This window comes from Petromyzon marinus, chromosome 67 (genome assembly GCF_048934315.1).
Source record: "Petromyzon marinus isolate PM22_M1 ecotype Great Lakes invasive population chromosome 67, UKy_Petmar_22M1.pri1.0, whole genome shotgun sequence".
Taxonomy (NCBI): domain Eukaryota; kingdom Metazoa; phylum Chordata; class Hyperoartia; order Petromyzontiformes; family Petromyzontidae; genus Petromyzon; species Petromyzon marinus.
In genome coordinates this window covers 3209556-3234879 of record NC_133733.1, presented here as the reverse complement: position 1 = coordinate 3234879, position 25324 = coordinate 3209556, and the positions used below count along the sequence as shown (strand labels likewise).

Here is a 25324-nt window from a genome sequence, read left to right as displayed (position 1 = left end):
TAGACTCAACACTGCCCATAGACTCAACACTGCCCATTGACTCAACACTGCACCATAGACTCAAAACTGCCCCATAGACTCAACACTGCCCATAGACTCAACACTGCCCATAGACTCAACACTGCCCATTGACTCAACACTGCACCATAGACTCACACAGAAACCCACAGACTCACACACTGCACCATAGACTCAACAATGCACCATAGATTCAATACTGCCCATAGACTCAACACTGTGCCATAGACTCACACTGCACCATAGACTCAACACTGCACCACAGACAACACTGCACCGTAGACTCACACTGCACCATAGACTCAACACTGCACCACAGACAACACTGCACCACAGACAACACTGCACCGTAGACTCAGCACTGCACCATAGACTCAACACTGCACCATAGACTCAACACTGCACCATAGACTCAACACTGCACCGTAGACTCAACGCTGCACCGTAGACTCAACACTTCACCACAGACTCAACACTGCACCATAGACTCAACACTGCCCATAGACTCAACACTGCCCATTGACTCAACACTGCACCATAGACTCAAAACTGCCCCATAGGCTCAACACTGCCCATAGACTCAACACTGCCCATAGACTCAACACTGCCCATTGACTCAACACTGCACCATAGACTCACACAGAAACCCACAGACTCACACACTGCACCATAGACTCAACAATGCACCATAGATTCAATACTGCCCATAGACTCAACACTGCGCCATAGACTCACACTGCACCATAGACTCAACACTGCACCGCAGACAACACTGCACCGTAGACTCAGCACTGCACCACAGACTCAACACTGCACCATAGACTCAACACTGCACCGTAGACGCAACACTGCACCGTAGACTCAACACTCTGCACCGTAGACTCAACACTCTGCACCTGCGATTAACACGGTTGGCTACGTACGGTGTGAAATGAGTTCAACGTACACGTGGCACAACAACCTTTTACACTTGTTTTTATTTTACCAGGCACGGCCCAGCCACTGAGCCACGTCGCTCTCGATCAGAAGCGACCGTGCCCATCACAGAGGAGGGGGGAAATCCGGAGGAAAAAATCCACGCGGCCACACGGACAGACAGATGGAGACGCAGACTCCAAATATCCAGCAGCAGCAGGCGCCGTCAGGGGTCGGGATCGAACCCACGAGCTCCTGTATACCAGGCGAAGTAGTCAACATCTCCTAGCCACCGGGGCGGACTTGGAGAAGCTGTCCCTCCGAGCGCAGTTCAAGTCCCCCCCCACCACTTCTGTGACCATCGCAAACGTGACAACACATCCACAGGCCGTCACGCGTCCAGGCTGTGACCTGTAGCACCCCCTAGCGGAGACAAGAGTCCCCTTGCCTCTAGAGGTGACGGGGCCCCCTCTTAATGGAGGTGGATCGCCCGCTAGCGGTCACAGCAGGGATGTGGTTGACCCAGACCACTAGGGTGGACGTGTGGGTTACGTGAGTCTGTAGGTCTCTGTGTGAGTCTGTGGGTCTCTGTGTGAGTCTGTAGGTCTCTGTGTGAGTCTGTGGGTCTCTGTGTGAGGCTGTGGGTCTCTGTGTGAGTCTCTGGGTCTCTGTGTGAGTCTCTGGGTCTCTGTGTGAGTCTGTGGGTCTCTGTGTGAGTCTGTGGGTCTCTGTGCGAGTCTGTGGGTCGCTGTGCGAGTCTGAGGGTCTCTGTGTGAGTCTGTGGGTCTCTGTGTGAGTCTGTGGGTCTCTGTGCAAGTCGGTGGGTCTCTGTGTGAGTCTGTCGGTCTCTGTGTGAGTCTGTGGGTCTCTGTGCGAGTCTGTGGGTCTCTGTGCGAGTCTATGGGTCTCTGTGTGAGTCTCTGGGTCTCTGTGTGAGTCTGTGGGTCTCTGTGTGAGTCTGTGGGTCTCTGTGTGAGTCTGTGGGTCTCTGTGCGAGTCTATGGGTCTCTGTGTGAGTCTCTGGGTCTCTGTGTGAGTCTCTGGGTCTCTGTGCGAGGCGCTTCCCTCAGATCGTCTCGTAGGCGACGCCACCGCAACCACCACCCCTCAGCGTCAGAGCCAGGGCCATCGCGGCCGCCAGGGCCCCCAGGACGAGGGGCGGCAGGAGGGAGGGGTGCGGCGAGAGCCTGCCGGAGGGTCGGCCCGGAACGACGTTGGTCAGGTTGAGCATGCGGCCCAGCGTCCAGCCCAGGGAGCTGCCTCCGGCGTGGGGGGTGACGGTTACGGAGTGGGGTTCAGGCTCAAACACAACAACAACAACAACATCAACCACCATTCGCCACTAAGTGGCGGTGACGTCACCTCGATGCTTGTGCCAGGCCATGTGCACCTTGAGGCCACGTCAAGTGTCGAACGCCCGCTGGCAGGAGGTCACGGGGCAGACCCAGGTGCCACGGGTCGACTGACTGAGATGACTGGCTGATGCACCACCTGTGCCCCCTAATGTGCCAACTTGCTGTGCTTTAGCCACCCGGCGTTCCGCTCGTTGTTGTGACCATCGCTCCTCCGCCCTCCGTTGTTATTGGAGGGCAACTGCCTCCAACTGCCAAGTAGCGTCCTTCACGAGCCTCCTCCAAAGAGGCCGATCTCGACACCGCTGGTACCAGTCATCGGCAAGTCCACTCAGCTCCACGTCCTCCTGTACCACATCACTCCATCTCTTCTCTAGCCCGTGCCGCGCCCGTTTAGCCCCCTCGATCCGGCCGAGCAAAAGCTGTTTAAGCATGCGGTGGCTGGGCATGTGGGCTACATGACCCAGCCAATGCAACCTTGCCTGCTGAAGGAGCTCACCGACGGGACTTTGTCCAGATCTTTCAAGGATTTGTGAGCTCCTCACACAATCCAGCCTGGTTAAACCCAGGATGGATCGTAGGCAGGCCAGCCTAAATGTTTCTAACCGGCGAAGATGTTCCATTAGGAGGGTCCACGTTTTATGAGCGTAGAGAAGGGAGGGAATGACCGTGGCCGAGAAGACCTGAAGCTTCGTGCGGAGCAAGAGACCAGGTAACTTCCAGCCTCTCACAGGGGGTGACTTCTTCCAATATTTTAGGTACCGCAGCCTCAGCAGGGTCATCCTCACTTTGTGCCACGATGTTTTCCTGGCTAAGGGATTTTTCCTCCCCCAGGCCCTCACAGAAATGCTCAGCAAATCTGCAAACCTGTTCCTGGGGGTCGGAGATTGGATCACCGTTTTTTCCCCTAAAGATGGTAATAGGTGTGGCGCTGCAGGTTACTTTTTGGATGGAGTTAAATAGAGATTTGAGATCGCGGGCTACTGAGGCAGACTCCATCTCCTCAGCAACCCGCGACCACCACCCATCCTTGCAGCGCCTCACGGCTCTCCGAACCTCCGAGCGAAGGCTGCGGTAAGCCTCCTCATTCTCTGACGTGGGATTCTGTAGCCGATGACAGTGGGCCTGTCGCTTTTTCTCAACCATACTGAACACATCCTCTGTCAGCCAGGGTCTCTGGGGAGGTCTGGACCGCGTACCCAATGCAGCCATTGCAGCTGCATGAGTCACAGTCCTAAACCTCGCCCATTTACCCTCGACATCAGGAGGTGTGGGGGACGATGCCAATCCCAGCCGCAAGCGATGATGAAATTCTCGCTTGCAACTTTCATCAGATAACTGAGACCAGGCCACTTTAGGTTGGAATGGTGTCATGGGTGTACACCCACCACCGGAGTGGAAGAATGGCAGGCGCATCTTACAAATGACAAGTCGATGGTTAGAGGGCAGATCAGCTCCACGGTAGGTCCTGGTGTCAAGGACATGGGCTTGCATCCGCTGGTCCGTCACTATGTAGTCCAGCAGATGTTCTTGCTTGGACCCGGCATGCATCCATGATGTTGTGTGGATGCGCTGATGCCAGAACAGCGTGTTGGTAATTACAAGCCCATGGGCTGCACAAAAATGTAGCAGCCTCCTTCCGTTGGTATTGAGCTGACCTGGCCCATGCCCTCCAATCACTCCAGAGCAGGTGCCAGCATCATGACCAACTCGGGCATTGAAGTCACCCAACATGATGACTCTATCCCGAGGTGCCACTTTAGTCAGCACCTGTGACAGGAGATCATAAAACGCATCTGACTCATCGGTTTTGCCTGCATCCCTCCACGGATGTTCGTCTTCAGTGGGGGCATAAGTAATCACGACCACCACTCCTCGCCTCTGGTTGATGGGAATGTGAGCCCAAAGTAGCCTGGGGCTTACAGCTTCCCACACCTCACCGCCACGCTCCCACGCCCCTTTCATTCTTTTGTTCAAAAGAAGAGCCACACTCTGTTGTTTGGTAGTCTGCTGCCCCGAGTAGAGGACTGTCCACCCCTCATGGTGGCAGGAGCCAGAACCGGTCCACCGGACCTCCTGAATGCCATAGAGATCCAGGCGGTATCGGTCCAGCTCCCGACAGAGGAGTGGCAGCCTCTCCTCCGCAGTGAGCGTTCGGACATTCCACGTGGCCATCCGTAGTGGCTTTTCGTTGTTTCTGGAGGAGCCCCGAGGGTAGACATTCAATCTCCTGGCTCCGCCAATTGGGGTTTGGCCAGGAGACGTCATAGACGCCTGTCCCCCCGGGGCCTCCGGCACAAGCTTATTAGTTACATATTTTAGTTCAACTCGTGGTTTAGTGGTAATTAATTGAAGGTGGAGGGGTTACCAGCCCCTCGCACCCATCCAGAGCCCCCGTTTAGCCACTGTGGTGGACACAGATGCCATGAGGGGAGGAGCCACTCAAAATTGGCCCTCCCCCCACAGCACTGTCCACGACATAGTTGCCCGTCCGGCACCTCAAGGAAGTAGGGGGTTGTTTTGCCAGACACACACACCTGTACACACACACCTGTACACACACTCACACACCTGTACACACACACACCTGTACACACACACACACCTGTACACACACACACCTGTACACACACACACACCTGTACACACACACACCTGTACACACACACACACCTGTACACACACACACCTGTACACACACACACACCTGTACACACACACACACCTGTACACCTCTGTGAGCAGCACGAGACCGTGACGTCGCCCGCCGTTTACGTCCGAATTGACATCACTGCCGAAAGTAACTCCCCCCCTCCCCGTACTCCCCCCTCGCCCTACTCCCCCCTCCCTCTACTCCCCCTACTCCCCCCTTCCTCTACTCCCCCCTCCCTCTACTCCCCCTACTCCCCCCTCCCCCCTCCCCTCCACCTCCCCCTACTCCCCTCCCTCCCCACTTCCCTCCCCCTGGTGCTGGATGTGCGTTCAATCGCCAGAGGTCGCTCGAGGCTCGCCCACACAGAACTCCCCCTCCCCCTACTCCCCTCCCCCTACTCCCCCACCTACCCCCTCCCCAGATGTCCAGTAGGGAGCAACGAGAGCGTCAACAACAACAACACAACAACAACAACATCAACACAACAACAACACAACAACATCAACACAGCAACAACAACAACACAACATCAACACAGCAACAACAACACGACATCAACACAGCAACAACAACACAACATCAACACAGCAACAACAACACAACAACAACACAACAACAGCACAACAACAACACAACATCAACACAGCAACAACACAACAACACAACAGCAACAACAACACAGCAACACAACAACAACACAACAAACATCAGATTCTTATCCCTACTACGGGCTGTTTACAACCCAAACATCGCGGAAGATTTTGCTTCTCTAACTCGTCACTTGGTGATGTGGCTTGTTGTTGTGGTTGTTGTTGTAGTTGTTGTCGATGTTGTTGTTGTGGTTGTTGTTGTCATGGTTGTTGTTGTCATGGTTGTTGTTGTGGTTCTTGTTGTGGTTCTTGTTGTTGTGGTGGTTGTTGTTGTCGCCCGCCGTTTACTTCCGAATTGACGCCATTGCCGAAAGTAACTCCCCCCCTCCCCCTACTCCCCCCCTACTCCCCCCCCTCCCCCTACTCCCCCCCTACTCCCAACCCTCCCCCTACTCCCCCCCTCCCCCTACTCCCCCCCTCCCCCTACTCCCCCCTCCCCCTACTCCCCCCCTCCCCCTACTCCCCCCTCCCCATACTCTCCCCCTCCCCCTACTCCCCCCCTCCCCCTACTCCACCCCTCCCCCTACTCCACCCCTCCCCCTACTCCCCCCTCCCCCTACTCCCCCCCTCCCCCTACTCCCCCCTCCCTGATGGTGGTGATGATGATGGTGATGATGATGGTGGTGATGATGATGGTGATGATGATGGTGGTGGTGACGATGGTGATGATGGTGGTGATGGTGATGATGGTGATGGTGGTGATGGTGATGGTGACGATGATGATGATGGTGGTGGTGATGATGGTGGTGATGGTGATGATGGTGGTGGTGATGGTGATTGTGATAATGATGATGGTGGTGATGGTGATGATGATGTCTCTACCCTGATTGTGTTCTCTCGCCCACGTGTCCCCATCTCTCTCTGTCTCTCAGTGTAATAACCACCATCGTCTGCCAGCAAAGAGCTTCATAGCTCATCGGCTTCCTCCTACGGTATAAATAAACATTCTGACTCCTCTGATCGGTTCCGACAATCGCTGTCATCGGCGCTGACCGTGAGCGGGAATCGAATTCCGTGGGGCAGAGCGGCACGCTAACCACTGCGCCACCGCTCTCACGCCACATCTATAAATGCACTCACACACACTCATACACTCACACAGTCACTCACTCATACACTCGCACTCACTCACACACACTTACACACAACAACCGCCATTCGCCACTAAGTGGCAGTGACGTCACCACGACGCTTGTGCCAGGCTGTGTGCACGTTGAGGCCACGTGAAGTGTCGAACGCCCGCTGGCAGGAGGTCACGGGGTAGACCCAGGTGCCACGGGTCGACTGACTGAGATGACTGGCTGGTGCACCACCTGTGCCCCCTACTGTGCCAACCTGCTGTACTTCAGCCACCCGGCGCTCCGCTCGTTGTTGTGAGCGTCGCTCCTCCGCCCTCCATTGTTGTTGGAGGGCGACTGCCTCCAACTGCCCAGTAGTAGCGTCCTTCACGAGCCTCCTCCACAGAGGCCGATCTTGACACCGCTGGTACCAGTCATCGGCAAGTCCACTCAGCTCCACGTCCTCCTGTACCACATCACTCCATCTCTTCTCTAGCCCGTGCCGCGCTCGTTTAGCCCCCTCAATCCGTCCAAACAAACGCTGTTTCGGCATGCGGTGGCTGGGCATGCGGGCTACATGACCCAACCAACGCAGCCTTGCCCGCCGGAGGAGCTCACCGATGGGACCTTGCCCAGATCTTTCAAGGATTTGTGAGCTCCCCACACAATCCAGTCTGGTTAAACCCAGGATGGATCGTAGGCAGGCCAGCCTAAATGTTTCTAACCGGCGAAGATGTTCCATTAGGGGGGTCTACGTTTCGCAAGCGTAGAGAAGGGAGGGAATGACCGTGGCCGAGAAGAGCTGAAGCTTAGTGCGGAGCGACAGACCAGGTAGCTTCCACACAGCATTACGCAACCGATGAAAAGATATTGCCGCTCGACTGATTCGGAGTGAGACCTCTGCTGTTAAACTGGAGCCGATCATGAGCACACTGCCAAGGTATGGGAAACTCTCCACTCTCTCCACAACTGCCCCATCACCAATTGGGAGTTGTGGGGGTGGAGTGTCCGATAGTACAAAATACCCAGGCAGGTGCTTAGTTTTGGTGGGACTGATGTTAAGGCCCCACCTCTTAGTGGCACGCTCCAGGTTCAGCAACAGCGCCTCCAACTCCTCCTTTGAGTGAGCGGCAATTACCAGATCATCGGCATACATAACGTGGTTGAGCAATAGGGACCCATCCCTTGACCGCACCCGGGCATCGAGCAGCCTCCCATTATATCTGTACCATATGGAGATTCCCCCGGTACAGCCATTGAAGGCTTCACGAGCTACGTGGTCAAAATAGATGTTAAATAATGTGGGAGCCAGAGGGCATCCCTGTCGCACCCAAAGGTGGACAGGGAATGGCTCCGACTCCCGGCCACGTAGTTTTACCCGGGCCCGCTCACCATCATGAAGGTCCTGAATGATCGTGAGCAGCGGGTCAGGGACTCCAAGAGCATGAAGACCAACCCAGAGCCCAGGCCTACTGATGATATCATAGGCCTTGACCAGGTCAGTAAAGCAGAGATGTAGGTCTTGTTGGAATTCCCAACACCTCTGCTGTAGCAGACGGACAGAAAATATGGCATCTGTGCAGGAACGCCCTTTCCTGAAACCACATTGGGGCTCCGCAAGCCTCTCCTCACCGTGCCTGGCAAGGCGATGTTGAATAATCCTTGCCAGGGCCTTTCCCGGCACACTTAGGAGTGAGATGCCCCTGTAGTTATTACAGTCTGTGCGGTCCCCCTTCTTAAAAAGAGGGACCACCAGGGCATCCTTCCAATCCTGCGGAACCCGTCCAGTGGCCCAGACTGTTGTTATGATGTCATGTAGGGCAGTCTGTGCACAAACGTCACCCTCCCTCAGCATTTCGCTTGGGAGATCAACTCTGCCCGGTGCCTTTCCTGGTCTCAGACTCTGGATCGCCTTCAGTACTTCCTCAGTAGATGGCACCTCAGCCAGCCACTCACAAGGGGTGACTTCTAATATTTGAGGCACTGCAGCCTCAGCAGGGTCATCCCCACTTTGTCCCACGTTGTTTTCCTGGCTGAGGGATTTCCCCTCCCCCAGGACCTCACAGAAATGCTCAGCAAATCTGCACACCTGTTCCTGGGGGTCGGAGATTGGATCACCGTTCTTTCCCCTAATGATGGTAATAGGTGTGGCGCCGCAGGTTACTTTTTTGGATGGAGTTAAATAGAGATTTGTGATTGCGGGCCACTGAGGCAGACTCCATCTCCTCAGCAACCCGCGACCACCACCCATCCTTGCAGCGCCTCACGGCTCTCCGAACCTCCGAGCGAAGGCTGCGGTAAGCCTCCTCATTCTTTTACGTGGGATTCTGTAGCCGATGACAGTGGGCCTGTCGCTTTTTCTCAGCCAGCTTGAACACCTCCTCTGTCAGCCAGGGTCTCTGGGGAGGTCTGGACCGTGTACCCAAAGCAGCCATTGCAGCTGTATGAGTCACAGTCCAAAACCTCTCCCATTCCCCCTCGACATCAGGAGGAGTGGGGGACGATGCCAACTCCAGCCGCAAGCGATGATGAAATTCTCGCTTGCAACTTTCATCAGCTAACTGAGACCAGGCCACTATGGGTTTGAATGGGGTCCTGGGTGTACACCCACCACCGGAGTGGAAGAATGGCAGGCGCATCTTTACAGATGACAAGTCGATGGTCAGTGGGCATATCAGCTCCATGGTAGGTCCTGGTGTCAAGGACATGGGCCCGCATCCGCTGGTCCGTCACTATGCAGTCCAGCAGATGTTCTTGCTTGGACCCGGCAAGCATCCATGATGTTGTGTGGATGCGACGATGCCGGAACAGCGTGTTGGTAATTACAAGCCCATGGGCTGCACAAAAATCTAGCAGCCTCCTACCGTTGTTATTGAGCTGATCTGGCCCATGTCTTCCAATTACTCTAGACCAGGTGCCAGCATCATGACCAACTCGGGCATTGAAGTCACCCAAGAAGATGACTCTATCCCGAGAGGCCACTTTAGCTAGCACCTGTGATAGGTCATAGATGGCATCTGACTCATCGGCCTTGCCTGCATCCCTCCACGGATGTTCGTCTTCAGTGGGGGCATAAGTAACCACGACCAAAGCAGCCTGGGGCTTACAGCTTCCCACACTTCACTGCCACGCTCCCACGCTCCTTTCATTATTTTATTCAAAAGAAGAGCCACACTCTGTTGTTTGGCAGTCTGCTGCCCGAGTAGAGGACTGTCCACCCCTCATGGTGGCAGGAGCCACAGCTGATCCACCGGACCTCCTGAATACCACAGAGATCCAGCCGGTATCGGTCCAGCTCCCGTCAGAGGAGTGGCAGCCTCTCCTCCGCAGTGAGCGTTCGAACATTCCACGTGGCCACCAGCAGTGTTTTTAGTTGTTTCTGGAGGAGCCCCGAGGGTAGACATTCAATCTCCTGGCTCCGCCAATTGGGGTTTGGCCAGGAGACGTCATAGACGCCTGTCCCCCGCACCTAGGGGAGGTACTCACACACAAACAAAGACAAAAATCCCCCATGAATCCTCTATACAGACTGTAGTGGCAAGAGCATCTATGAAGGCTACCGGCGCTGTGGTACACGAGGGTGTGGCTACCAGCACCACACCCGACCGCCTTTGTCTCCCCAGTGGCGATGTTTACTACGCACACAGCACCAAGTACTCATTTGAGGCTGAGTCGACCTAGGGGAGGCCCAGGACCACGTTCACGTAAATGGTCACCGGTGCTGGTGGTGGCCCTGAGCGGGAATCGAACCCGGGTTTCTGTGCTCTGGGGGGGGAGTTCGGAAACGCAACGCAGCACGAACCCCTCCCCCACACCTCCACCCCCACCCCACCCAACTCACCCCACCCAACTCACCCCCCAACTCACCCCCCCACCCCACCCATCTCACCCCCCCTCCCACCCCCCAACTCACCCCCACCCTCCCAACTCACCCCACCCCTCCCAACTCCCCCCTCCCAACTCCCCCCCACCCTCCCAACTCCCCCCCACCCTTCCAACGCCCCACCCCCCCCCACAAATCCCCTCTCACTCCCCCAACCCCCACCCAACTCACCCCCACCCCCAACTCCCCCGAACTCACCTCCACCCCCCAACTCCCCCCACCCCCAACTCCCCCTCACCCCCCAACTCCCCCACCCCCAACTCCCCCGAACTCACTCCCACCCCCCCAACTCCCCCCACCCCCCCAACTCCCCCCACCCCCAACTCTCCAGAACCTGCCCAACTCCCCCCCCACTCCCCTCCTACCCCCCACCCTCCCAACCCCCCCAAATCCCTCCCACTCCCCCCACTCCCCTCCTACCCCCCTCTTACCCACCCCCACCCACACCCCCAACCCCCACTCCGTAATTAAAGGCTCGAACCGTTTTTACGAATCGCGTTTCTTGCACCGCTGAGGAGCTTCCGTAGAGTAGCGGTGACGTCGTCGTCATTCACCCGTTGCGGGGCGGGGCGGAGCGGAAATTGAAGTGAGAGAAAAGGCGGGAAAAAGGAAACTTCTCGCAAGGGAGGTAAGGATTTTGTATATTTCTTTCGCTTTTTTAAAAATCTTAATCTGAGGGAAATAAAACAAAATCAAACGTTAATGCTTGAACGCGAACAATTTTGGGTTAAAAAGAAAAAAGGTTGAAGGCTTTTTTTCCCAACCTCATCACACATTAAGCGGGAGTGGCAGCTGACTTTAATCGTTAAATACTTTCGCGTTTTCCACCCGCTGTTTTTTTTGTAACTTGAAAATGTTTGCGTTGAAAGTTGCCCTCTCCCCACCCACCCCCCCACCAATACGCGTTCGTTCGATGTGCGGTTATGGTGTACACGATGTCGAGGTAGCGAGGGGTCTTGCGGATGGACTGGGAACCGCCATAGTAACGTGGACAATCGCGTGAAACGATTTTTTTTCAGCACGACGCTCTTCATCGCATCGACATTTCCCTCAAAAAATAATCGTCAACGGCCGTGATCGATCTTCTGCTGGATGAGGGATCCACCCACCCGCCTGCCTGCACTTCGCGAAATGATTGAATCGCTCCTTTCTCTTAGGCAGAAGCCCTCTAATTATTCATCATCATCGGCGTCGTTGTGGCTGCTGTTACGTTAAGCGACGTGGTTAAGTGGCGGTGTGCGTCTTGCGAGTGGACTGTACTCGTCGCGGGAATGTGGAATGTGCATATCCGTGTTGTCAATGGTACGCGATCGTTGATAATTCTATCAGTCGCCGTACCCGCAACGGATCGTCATCATCGTCTCCTCGCCAATCAATAATGTGATCGTGACAGTAATCGATGAACAGCAGCAGGAGCAGCCTTGCTGTATATCCACTGCTCGATGAAGATATCGATTTGACTGCAGGAATCCATGCTATTTGATTCTTTCGCGTATTTATTTTATTTTGCAGTGATTCATATTCTTGGTTCTTTCGGTAAAGTCACGTTGAAGGGAAACAATAAAACGGCCTTGCCCGATACTCCCCGAGGAGGGAAATCGGAAATGGTGGGAATGGTTTCAAGCGAAATCTTGAAACGCCTTTTTTTTAGATTGGACTTTTAACAAAAAAAATGAGGATGCTTTCATCACGTGTTTATTGTGCAGTTTAATTGTAACTTTTAGTTCGTTGTAACGCGGTGTAATTTCTTTTAAATTTTATTTATCGTTGTTTACATCATATTGGTGAAGCACTTTGTATTGCACGAAGATGTGCTGTGTAAGTAAAGTTGGTCGATTTTGATTTAAATACGATGGTCAAACAGGCTCAACGCTTCGTCGTGGACACTCCACCACCACCACTACCGCAACCTCCTTTAAAGTTTCTCCTAAATCTGGCGAAATGTTGGCATGACCTTCTGGGTCGAGGTGGGTGGGGTGGTGGTGGTATGGAGACCAAAGAGTTTTATTTATTTTAATTTATTTTCTCCGCGATATTTTTTTGTTTTACTTGCTACGTGTATGTGTTTGTCTCTCTCGTAATTTATGTATTATTTTTTTTCGTTTTTTGATTTGCTTAAGCAATTGTGGTGGGGAATTTGTTTTTTTGTTGTATCGGCCAATCGATGCTGCAGCGTTGTGGGATTCAATTGCGTGAACGACCCTATCTGGAATGAAATTATTATTATTACTGTCTGCCCACGGAAAGCGGTCTAAGCGGCACGCTTCGATAAACCCTACAACCTGCCTGGGTCTTTTTCTGAGCTCTGGTACCCCTGCCCACCAGAGAAGACGTCGTAGTGATGAAGGAGTTGGGGAGGGGGCGGGTTCCACGTTTTAAGGGCTTCCCTGGCCACCCTCGTCTATTTATTATTATTATTGGGAGAATCAAAGTCAAGCGTAGTGTAGGGTCGAATGAGTGAAGGACTTTGGGCAAAAGCCATTTACTGGTAGGAACGAAGTTGTGAACTGAGTGTACCAGCCTGCAATAGATTAATGTGTCCGTCCGTCCGTCCCCTTTCAATACTTTAACGAAGTGAAATCTCGTGCTGTTGGGTGTAAAATCAGCCATAGACAGCGCAGAGACTTGATATGTCTTATTGCACCCAACATTTGGAAGTCACATTATCCCATTGGCGAACTTCGCTTTTGGGGATGTGGCAAATTCACACACAGCCCACAGCCGAATACCATTTGCGAGGCGAAGTTCGAAGGCACCGTGACGTTACTTTGCCAGTGTGCAGAAGAAGCAGGCACAATATCAACGATTTTTAGGGCAAAAAGGTGGAAAGACGCTCTCAATTTGCACAATTTTACGTAACAATGTCATAAAATTGCGCAAAATTCCAATGTTCCTACCAGCCCACCCGGCAGGGACCTGTTAATGCGGTGGGATATGCGGCTTCACCAGCCTCCTTCCCCCTCCTTATCCGCCCTGTCGATATTTTAATGCTGGCGAATTTCTTTTTTGAGCATTTCTCCAATTTAACGCTTCGTGAAGTTATATTTAAGTAAGCGGACAAACACAACGCCCGGCTTTCGCGACGCTCCCTTGACAACTTAATGGTTTTATATTACGCAGTTGTTGCTTTGGATGTTGTTTCTCTCTCTCTCTCTCTCCGGATGTTCACTTTCTCACGCCGGTTATTTGCTAGTTTTTAAAGCGTTAAAAAGTCTCCTGAGGTTTTGAATTTTCTAAATTACATTAGCTTATCAATTTTCGATGACCCCATTACTCGTACTGCCACCACCGCTCCTACGCACGTATAATTACCGTGCTACAGTCCGTTTCTCCTGTAACGTGGCGGTAGCAGTCGTCCCGTTCCCGAAGAACGTCCCTGTTGAGGAAAAATCGCGTGCTGAATAAATAACGTATTGTATAGGATTATAGGGGGTGAACGCGCTGCCCGCGATAACGCCGTGAGATGCGTAGCACGCAGGGCCTGAACAATAACCGAGGCGCGTGGTGGATGGCGTCTAGAAGTGTCCAGCAGCATCCCCAATGCCTCATTGGGTGATGGCGACGATGATGATGATGATGACGTTGATAACGACGATTGATGCTACTCCAAGGCAGGCGTACGTACTCGCGCTGTGACGTAGTGCCAACAACAACAACAACCGCCGTTGGCCACTAAGTGGCGGTGACGTCACCACGACGCTTGTGCCAGGCCATGTGCACCTTGAGGCCACGTGAAGTGTCGAACGCCCGCTGGCAGGAGGTCACGGGGCAGACCCAGGTGCCATGGGCATCCTGACTGAGATGACTGGCCGATGCACCACCTGTGCCCCCTGTTGTGCCAAACTTGCTGTGTTTTGGCCACCACAACCATCATCACCACCACCACCAGACAGGGCCAACTAGTAGGTATGTTTGTGTCACCTAAACAAACCGTGCACAAATTAGTTTACCAGCTCGGCACTAAACCGGTCATGTGTGTGTGTGTGTAGAGTAAAACCCACAACGACCTTTAACAATGTGAGTACCGCAGCGACGTTTCCCCGGTGATAACAACAACAACCGGCAGCTTCATCAGGCGATTTTTTACAGTTGTGAAAGAAGTCCTCCCTGTCTCAGGTCTGAAATCGAGGGCGGGCTAAAGGCGACGCCATCGCTGTGGCGAGCCTATCGGGTGCGAAGGTCGGAGCCGGTGGAGGGGGGGGGTTAAGGTAGTACAATGGATCGTATTAATCGGAGAATATGCCGTACCTATCACTGCTTGTGTTGGTCACAGTTAATCAACGAATATATACGGCAGGCCGGCCGGACGGATTGCCGGAAGGACCCGGAGAAAAATCCATGCGACCACGGGGAGCAGGAGGGACGCAGACTCCAAATATACAGCAGCAGCAGGCATGGTCAGGGGTCGGGGATTGAACCCACGACCTCCTGTATACCATTGCGATGCAGTCAACATCTTTTAGCCGAGAAATGTCGCTTAGTTTCCCCAATGTAACTGCTGCCGCAGATACAGCTTAGTTTGTCGACGCCAGGATATTGCATGTCAGAAATCTTGTCCTTCACAGATGGGATCGGATCGCAAATTTTATGTACTTTGTTAAATTGGACCTGGATCTTGTGTTTGTTCATGATTTTGGAAATCTTTTGTGGTTATCCCTGCTATGTAAGGCAAGGCGATGGTTTTGATCGGATCTTCAGATGGTTCCTTTCTCACGGTGGGGGTGATGGCATTGCGGATTGTGTAGTCAATATCCATTCGCCTTGGGAGCCTGGTGTACGTGTTTTAGTTCACTGGTCAGGTGTTCATGGTAGGAGATACATTGAGCTCTACGGTGTAGCGTTTTGATGAGGGAATTCTTCTGGGATGGATGGTGGTGGGAATCAGGTTTTAGGTAGGCGTCAGTATGGGCTGCTTTTCCGTAGACAGAATGGCTCATTGAGCCATCTGGTCTCTTTTTGATTAAGACATCCAAGAAAGGTAGCATGCCATCCTTTTCTCCCTCCATGTTGAATTTTATGGCTCGGTGTATGGAATCTATGTGGTTGAGGAATTGGTTCAGAGTCGCTCGACCATGTGGCCAGATGACACACGTGTCATCCACGTAGCTCTTCCACAATGACGGGCGTAGAGTGAATGCAAAATATACAGCAGCATGGCATTGTCTGGGGTCAGGGATCGAACCCACAACCTCCTGTATAGCAGGCGAGGTAGTCCACATCTAGCCACTGTGATGATGATGATGAGAGAGACGCAGCCTCCAAATATACAGTGGGAGGCATCAGGGTCGGGATCGAACCCACGACCTCCTGTATACCAGGCAAGGTAGTTAATATCTCATAGCCAAAGTGATGATGAGAGAGAGACGCAGACTCCAAATATACAGCAGCAGGCTTTGTCAGGGTCGGGATCGAACCCACGACCTCCTGTGTATCAGGCGAGGTAGTTAACATCTCCTAGCCACCATGATGATGATGATGAGAGAGAGACGCAGCCTCCAAATATACAGCGGTAGGCGTCAGGGCCGGGATCGAACCCACGACCTCCTGTATACCAGGCGAGGTAGTTAACACCTAGCCAACGTGATGATGATGATGAGAGCGAGAGACGCAGACTCCAAATATACAGCGGCAGGCATCGGCAGGGTCGGGATCGAACTCGCGACCTCCTGCATACCAGGCGAGGCAGTTAACATCTCTGAGCCACCGTGGCGCTCCTTTAATAAATAAATAAAGGACACAACTTCAAATTGCATCGTCAATTCCCAAGCTTCGGAACGGAGGGGGTGGGGGGGAGTGGCAGTAAAACGACAGCAAGAAAAAAAATCCCAGACCGCACAAAGGGCAACGCCGCACAGTTTCCTCAATAAAAATTCGATTCGCTGTCAACCCCATTTACTCCACGGTGACAGCGTTCATTCGTTAAGTCTTTCATTCATTCATTCAAATTTATTGGCTCTTACTTTGGGAAGAAAGGCGAACTCGCGGGTACCGAACTAAAAGCTAAGCTGTTTTAATCTTGATTTGAAGCTTTCGTGACTGCAGGAATCCATACTCTCTGGTTCTTTCGGTAAAGTCACGTAGAACAAGAGCTGTCTGTGATCTGTACTCTATCACTCTTAACCTATAATTTAGCAATCTTTGAAATAACGTAATCAGCCAGACCATGCGTTAATTGTGTTTTGACCGACCCTCTGTGCTGCATTATATTGTTCCCAAATTTTACTAAATCTTGTTTAATTTGATGTGCTTCTCCATCTCTCTGTGTTTCATCTCTTAAATTTAGCTCTTCTGTACCTGATGATGATCGCTTGCGTTGCAATCGAAACGTATGCTATTATGTAATTTTATTTTATTGTTATTTCTTATTTCTACGTGGTGACTTTACCGAAAAAAACAAAGAGTAAGAACTGGTATCTCAGTGAGCTTGACCCGGTACGATACATTCACCAAGTGGGGGTATTCTATGGATCTCAATGTGTCTTTATATACCTCTACGGGTCTCTTTTGAGTATCTCGATGGGACCCCACGGTGGCGTCATCCCACGTGCGGTGGCGATGATGACATCAGCCCACGCACACTGTGACGATGAGCTATCACCATCATCACCACGTAGGCCAGGTCGCATCCCTACGAACAAGAGCTGGTATCTCAGTGGGCTTCACAGTCGGTGAAGTCACGCAGGTAGAAAAAAATGATAAGTAATTATTATTTCATTATTTTTTCTATCTACGTGACTATTTTATCGTACCAGCTAAAGCTCACTGAGATACCAGCTCTTGTTCATAGGGGTGCGACCTGGCCTACGTGGTGATGATGGTGATTAGCTCATCGTCACAGTGTGTGTGGGCTGATGTCATCATCGCCACCGCACGTGGGATGCCACCACCGTAGAGTCCCATCGAGATACTTGGAGGCCCGTAGAGGTATATAGAGACACATTGAGATCCATAGAATGCTCCCACTTGGTAAATGTATCGTACCAGATCAACCTCACGGAGATACCAGCTGTTTAATAATAGGGTTTTTCCCCTTTTTTTTTTCTGGCAACGAAACTGAAACCTTTTTACGAGGATTCATGTTACTGCATTAACCACAATACCAGCAGTCAGAATGCAAACAAAAAACACACTATGATAATATATACATTGTCCTTGAAACTGATTGGTCCACACCAAGGGGACGGCTTTCTTTTGAGCCTCGACCCAATTGGTGCTCGACCAGATGACGCCAAACGGCGTCACACAGCTCAAAGACAATGCACAATCAAAGTAATGAGGGCTCGGGGTGAGCATCTACATCATTAGACCTCCTTTGCCAGTACCAAAATGTAATAATAATAGGGTGGTTTTTCCCCTTTTTTCTGGCAACGAAACTGAAACCTTTTTACGAGGATTCATGTTTACTGCATTAACCACAATACCTGCAGTCAAAATGCAAATAAAAAACCAAAAGGCATCATCTGGTCGAGCACCAATTGGGTCGAGGCTCAAAAGAAAGCCGTCCCTTGGTGTGGACCAATCAGTTTCAAGGACAATGCAAATATTATCATAGTATGTTTTTTGTTTGCATTTTGACTGCAGGTATTGTGGTTAATGCAGTAAACATGAATCCTCGTAAGAAGGTTTCAGTTTTGTTGCCAGAAAAAAAGGGTTAAACCCCTATTATTATATTTTGGTACTGGCAAAGGAGGTCTAATGATGTAGATACCAGCTCTTGTTTGGAGGGATGCGACCTGGCCTACGTGATGATGATAATGATTGCTCATCATCACTGTGTGTAGCTGATGTCATCCCCACCGCACGTGTTATCGCTACCGTGGTGTCCCATATAGATGCCTAGAGACCCGTAGAGGTACGTAGTGATACAGAGATATGTAGAGATGCTGATGATGATGTCCCAAGTTCACCCTTGACTCTGTATATGTGTGTGTGTGTTGAACCATTATGGCACCGTACGGAGCCAACCGTGCTAATCGGAGGTGCGGAGAATTGAGTCTATGGTGCAGCGTTGAGTCTATGGGCAGCGTTGAGTCTATGGTGCAGTGTTGAGTCTATGGTGCAGTGTTGAGTCTATGGTGCAGTGTTGAGTCTATGGTGCAGTGTTGAGTCTATGGTGCAGCGTTGAGTCTATGGCGCAGTGTTGAGTCTATGGACAGTGTTGAGTCTACGGTGCAGTGTTGAGTCTATGGTACAGTGTTGTCTATGGTGCAGCGTTGAGTATGGGCACCGTTGAGGCTATGGTGCAGTGTTGAGTCTGTGGTGCAGTGTTGAGTCTACGGTGCAGTGTTGAGTCTACGGTGCAGTGTCGAGTCTACGGTGCAGTGTCGAGTCTACGGTGCAGTGTTGAGTCTACGGTGCAGTGTTTAGTCTGTGTGTATGCGTATGGTGAGCTTCTTTCGCACCGTACATAGCCAACCGCGCAGTTGGCTTTAATAACCCCCAGTTTTTGTTGCCGTGAGTCGTCAGTGCGACGTTTGCCAGCGGCTTGACGTCTGTGTGTGTGTGTGGCGGTGCAGCAAAGCGACGTGGAAGCGGTGAGGAGGGAGGGAATCATGGGGGCGGTGGGATGTTAAAAATATACCGAGGCCCCAATTTCCAGTGGCGTGAGCGGGCGAGTTCAAGGCCGAAGTTAATGCGGTGAGAGGTGATTTGACATTTTAACGAATCCTGCGCCCGTACCCCGCGTTTGACGACCGCTTCGCCAACATGTTATATTCGCAATCCTGGCCGGTTTTAATTTCGAGAGAGAGGGAGAGACACAGAAGAGATACAGAGGGAGAGGCGGAGAGGGAGAGACGCCGAGGGAGAGACGCCGAGGGAGAGACAGAGCGGTGTCTTGAGAGTTTGGCGATTTGGTGCACATTTAACAAAAACAATTTGGCCGTCGCCTGATGATGCTGGTTGTTTTTGTAATTATTGGCGAAACGTCGCCCTGTTCCGCTTACGCGACGACCTTTACTAATTGGCCGTGTAGGGTGGCGGCGGGTTTAACAACACAAAATTTATATTTGCGCGATCTTACCCCAAAACAAAACACTTTTACGCACCTTTATTGTGCATTTGGCACAATATTGCCTCGCGTAGACTCTGCTTCGAACGTAAAAAAATAAATACATATAAAATCAAACCCCCGTGTTCCACTTCTGTCTTTCCCCGCGAGCCCGGCGGGGTGAGAGAGCCAGAATGCCTCTGAATTAATTCTAATTTTTTTTCTCTCCCCCTTCCGATTCGTGTCGTGCGGTTTCGCAGGACAAGCTGCGTGACAAGCTAATAACGGCGAGGCGGGAGGGCGGGCCGGCGGGTCGGTTGGGATGGTGATTCATTCTGTCGTCGCTTATTTAAAACTCTGAGAGGAGGAGGTTTGATGACGACGATGATGATGATGATGGAGAATAATAAGTGTCAATTAGAGGTGGCTTTTGGGGTTACCGTAACTCCTGGATTGTAAGGCCACGTACTGGATCGAATGAATGGGGGTTAATGAGTGATAGACATAAAATGAGAATATTTATTCTGACAGTAGATGATGATTATGATGAATCGGGTTAATTAGCGATAGCCGAATTATGAAAATAATTATTCTGAAAGTAAATGATGAATGGACCAACCAACCCACCCACCCAACCAACCAATCCACCCACCAACCCACTCATCCAACCCAACCAACCAATCCACCCACCCAACTAAACCCACCCACCCAACCAACCACTGACCCACCAACCCACCCACCAACCAATCCATCCACCCAACCATCGACCCACCCACCAACCCACCCACCAACCCACCCACCAACCCACCAACCCACCCACCAACCCACCAACCAATCCATCCACCCAATCACCGACCCAACCACCAACCCACTCACCCAACCAAACGATCCACCCACTTTATAACCACCCACCCACCAAACCCACCACCCACCCAACTTACCCAACCAACCCACCCACGAACCCACCCACCCGCGCACAACCTCAATATTTTTCTGACGGGGGATGGGGGCGGGTGAGGTTACGAATGGCGAGGGAAAGTCAATAATAATTATCGCGAACAAAAACATCTCGCGGGCTGCGTCCACATCGGTTCTCGTGAAGTCGCAATGAACGTCCCGTGAGCAGCCCCAACACGAGTATTGACCAGGCTACAGTCTGTATTATAGACATTATAGACTGACAGTACACTCACCAAGGTTAAGAACCAGGCTACAGTCTACATTATAGACTGACAGTACACTCACCAAGGTTAAGAACCAGGCTACAGTCTACATTATAGACTAACAGTACACTCACCAAGGTGAAGAACCAGGTTACAGTCTACATTATAGACTGACAGTACGCTCACTCCTATTATGAACCAGGCTACAGTCTACATTATAGACTGACAGTACGCTCACTCCGATTAAGAACCAGGCTACAGTCTACATTATAGACTGACAGTACACTCACTCCGGTTAAGAACCAGGCTACAGTCTACATTATAGACTGCCAGTACACTCACTGAGGTTAAGAACCAGGCTACAGTCTACATTATAGACTGACAGTACACTCACTCCGGTTAAGAACCAGGCTACAGTCTACATTATAGACTGACAGAACACTCACTCTGGTTAAGAACCAGGCTACAGCCTACATTATAGACTGCCAGTACACTCACTGAGGTTAAGAGCCAGGCTACAGTCTACATTATAGACTGACAGTACACTCACTCCGGTTAAGAACCAGGCTACAGTCTACATTATAGACTGACAGAACACTCACTCCGATTAAGAACCAGGCTACAGCCTACATTATAGACTGACAGAACACTCACTCCGGTTAAGAACCAGGCTACAGTCTACATTATAAACTGACAGTACACTCACCAAGGTTAAGAACCAGGCTACAGTCTACATTATAGACTGACAGTACACTCACCAAGGTTGAGAACCAGGCTACAGCCTACATTATAGACTGACAGTATGCTCACTCCTATTAAGAACCAGGCTACAGTCTACATTATAGACTGACAGTACGCTCACTCCGATTAAGAACCAGGTTACAGTCTACATTATAGACTGACAGAACACTCTGGTTAAGAACCAGGCTACAGCCTACATTATAGACTAACAGTACACTCACCAAGGTTAATAACCAGGCTACAGCCTACATTATAGACTGACAGTACACTCACCAAGGTTAAGAACCAGGTTACAGTCTACATTATAGACTGACAGTACGCTCACTCCGATTAAGAACCAGGCTACAGTCTACATTATAGACTGACAGTACGCTCACTCCTATTAAGAACCAGGCTACAGTCTACATTATAGACTGACAGTACGCTCACTCCGATTAAGAACCAGGTTACAGTCTACATTATAGACTGACAGAACACTCTGGTTAAGAACCAGGCTACAGCCTACATTATAGACTGACAGTACACTCACCAAGGTTAATAACCAGGCTACAGCCTACATTATAGACTGACAGTACACTCACCAAGGTTAAGAACCAGGTTACAGTCTACATTATAGACTGACAGTACGCTCACTCTGATTAAGAACCAGGCTACAGTCTACATTATAGACTGACAGTACGCTCACTCCGATTAAGAACCAGGCTACAGCCTACATTATAGACTGCCAGTACACTGACTGAGGTTAAGAACCAGGCTACAGTCTACATTATAAACTGCCAGTACACTCACTGAGGTTAAGAACCAGGCTACAGTCTACATTATAGACTGACAGTACGCTCCGGTTAAGAACCAGGCTACAGTCTAGATTATAGACTGACAGTCCACTCACCAGGGTTAAGAACCAGGCTACAGTCTACATTATAGACTGACAGTACACTCACCAAGGTTAAGAACCAGGTTACAGTCTACATTATAGACTGACAGTACACTCATTGAGGTTAAGAACCAGGCTACAGTCTACATTATAGACTGACAGTACGCTCACTCCGATTAAGAACCAGGCTACAGCCTACATTATAAACTGCCAGTACACTCACTGAGGTTAAGAACCAGGCTACAGTCTACATTATAGACTGACAGTACACTCACCAAGGTTAAGAACCAGGCTACAGTCTACATTATAGACTGACAGTACACTCACCAAGGTTAAGAACCAGGCTACAGTCTACATTATAGACTGACAGTACGCTCACTCCTATTAAGAACCAGGCTACAGTCTACATTATAGACTGACAGTACGCTCACTCCGATTAAGAACCAGGTTACAGTCTACATTATAGACTGACAGAACACTCTGGTTAAGAACCAGGCTACAGCCTACATTATAGACTGACAGTACACTCACCAAGGTTAATAACCAGGTTACAGTCTACATTATAGACTGACAGTACGCTCACTCCGATTAAGAACCAGGCTACAGTCTACATTATAGACTGACAGTACGCTCACTCCTATTAAGAACCAGGCTACAGTCTACATTATAGACTGACAGTACGCTCACTCCGATTAAGAACCAGGTTACAGTCTACATTATAGACTGACAGAACACTCTGGTTAAGAACCAGGCTACAGCCTACATTATAGACTGACAGTACACTTACCAAGGTTAATAACCAGGCTACAGCCTACATTATAGACTGACAGTACACTCACCAAGGTTAAGAACCAGGTTACAGTCTACATTATAGACTGACAGTACGCTCACTCTGATTAAGAACCAGGCTACAGTCTACATTATAGACTGACAGTACGCTCACTCCGATTAAGAACCAGGCTACAGCCTACATTATAGACTGCCAGTACACTGACTGAGGTTAAGAACCAGGCTGCAGTCTACATTATAAACTGCCAGTACACTCACTGAGGTTAAGAACCAGGCTACAGTCTACATTATAGACTGACAGTACGCTCACTCCGATTAAGAACCAGGCTACAGCCTACATTATAGACTGACAGTACACTCACTCCGGTTAAGAACCAGGCTACAGTCTACATTATAGACTGACAGTACGCTCCGGTTAAGAACCAGGCTACAGTCTACATTATAGACTGACAGTCCACTCACCAGGGTTAAGAACCAGGCTACAGTCTACATTATAGACTGACAGTACACTCACCAAGGTTAAGAACCAGGTTACAGTCTACATTATAGACTGACAGTACACTCACCAAGGTTAAGAACCAGGTTACAGTCTACATTATAGACTGACAGTACACTCACTGAGGTTAAGAACCAGGCTACAGTCTACATTATAGACTGACAGTACGCTCACTCCGATTAAGAACCAGGCTACAGCCTACATTATAAACTGCCAGTACACTCACTGAGGTTAAGAACCAGGCTACAGTCTACATTATAGACTGACAGTACACTCACCAAGGTTAAGAACCAGGCTACAGTCTACATTATAGACTGACAGTACACTCACCAAGGTTAAGAACCAGGCTACAGTCTACATTATAGACTGACAGTACGCTCACTCCTATTAAGAACCAGGCTACAGTCTACATTATAGACTGACAGTACGCTCACTCCGATTAAGAACCAGGTTACAGTCTACATTATAGACTGACAGAACACTCTGGTTAAGAACCAGGCTACAGCCTACATTATAGACTGACAGTACACTCACCAAGGTTAATAACCAGGCTACAGCCTACATTATAGACTGACAGTACACTCACCAAGGTTAAGAACCAGGTTACAGTCTACATTATAGACTGACAGTACGCTCACTCCGATTAAGAACCAGGCTACAGTCTACATTATAGACTGACAGTACGCTCACTCCGATTAAGAACCAGGCTACAGTCTACATTATAGACTGACAGAACACTCTGGTTAAGAACCAGGCTACAGCCTACATTATAGACTGACAGTACACTCACCAAGGTTAATAACCAGGCTACAGCCTACATTATAGACTGACAGTACACTCACCAAGGTTAAGAACCAGGTTACAGTCTACATTATAGACTGACAGTACACTCACCAAGGTTAATAACCAGGCTACAGCCTACATTATAGACTGACAGTACACTCACCAGGGTTAAGAACCAGGCTACTGTCTACATTATAGACTGACAGTACACTCACCAAGGTTAAGAACCAGGCTACAGCCTACATTATAGACTGACAGTACACTCACCAAGGTTAAGAACCAGGTTACAGTCTACATTATAGACTGACAGTACACTCACCAAGGTTAATAACCAGGCTACAGCCTACATTATAAACTGCCAGTACACTCACTGAGGTTAAGAACCAGGCTACTGTCTACATTATAGACTGCCAGTACACTCACGGAGGTTAAGAACCAGGCTACAGTCTACATTAGTGGGTTTTTGTTGATGTTTTTATTATTTTTTAAATTTTTTATTATTTTTCTTTTAATATTTTTTTCTATTTACGTGACTTTACCGAAAGAACCAAAGAATGGGAGTATTGACCCTTCTGATAATTGCAGCAAGTCTGCTCGCTCCTCCGAAATTAACCCTCTAACCGCGTCAAACTTTGGCGACAGGGAGGGGCGGGAGGGGTCAAATCGAAGGTCGATCCAAGTGTAGATTTTTAGACTCTTCTTCTTTCTTCCTGCTCCTTTTCCTCCTCCCCAACCTCCTCCTCAACCTCTTCCCCCTCTTCTTCATCTAACACAGACCCCGGTGTGTTTCTTTACCGCTGCACCGCCGACACGTTTGTAAAAACGCAGACCGTGAAGTGGATTTAGCGCAGAAGGATTCTCGCTGAGAGCAGGGAGCAGCAGAGGGTGGGGGAGGGTTGTCACCGGCAACAGCAGGAGGTGAAGGACCACCTCCCTCCCTGCCTCGTTCCCTGCCTGCCT

The 25324-nt window shown here is 50.5% G+C and overlaps 1 protein-coding gene across 1 annotated transcript in view; it reads left to right on the top strand.

Moving 5' to 3' along the window:
• Positions 1-11010: 11010 nt before the first annotated feature.
• The window catches only part of LOC142906570 (uncharacterized), a 130744-nt gene continuing 116430 nt past the window's right edge, over positions 11011-25324 (top strand). The window contains exon 1 of the mRNA XM_076054703.1: positions 11011-11157. The gene's annotated coding sequence lies outside the window, so the exon portion shown is untranslated. The remainder of the gene's footprint in view (positions 11158-25324) is intronic.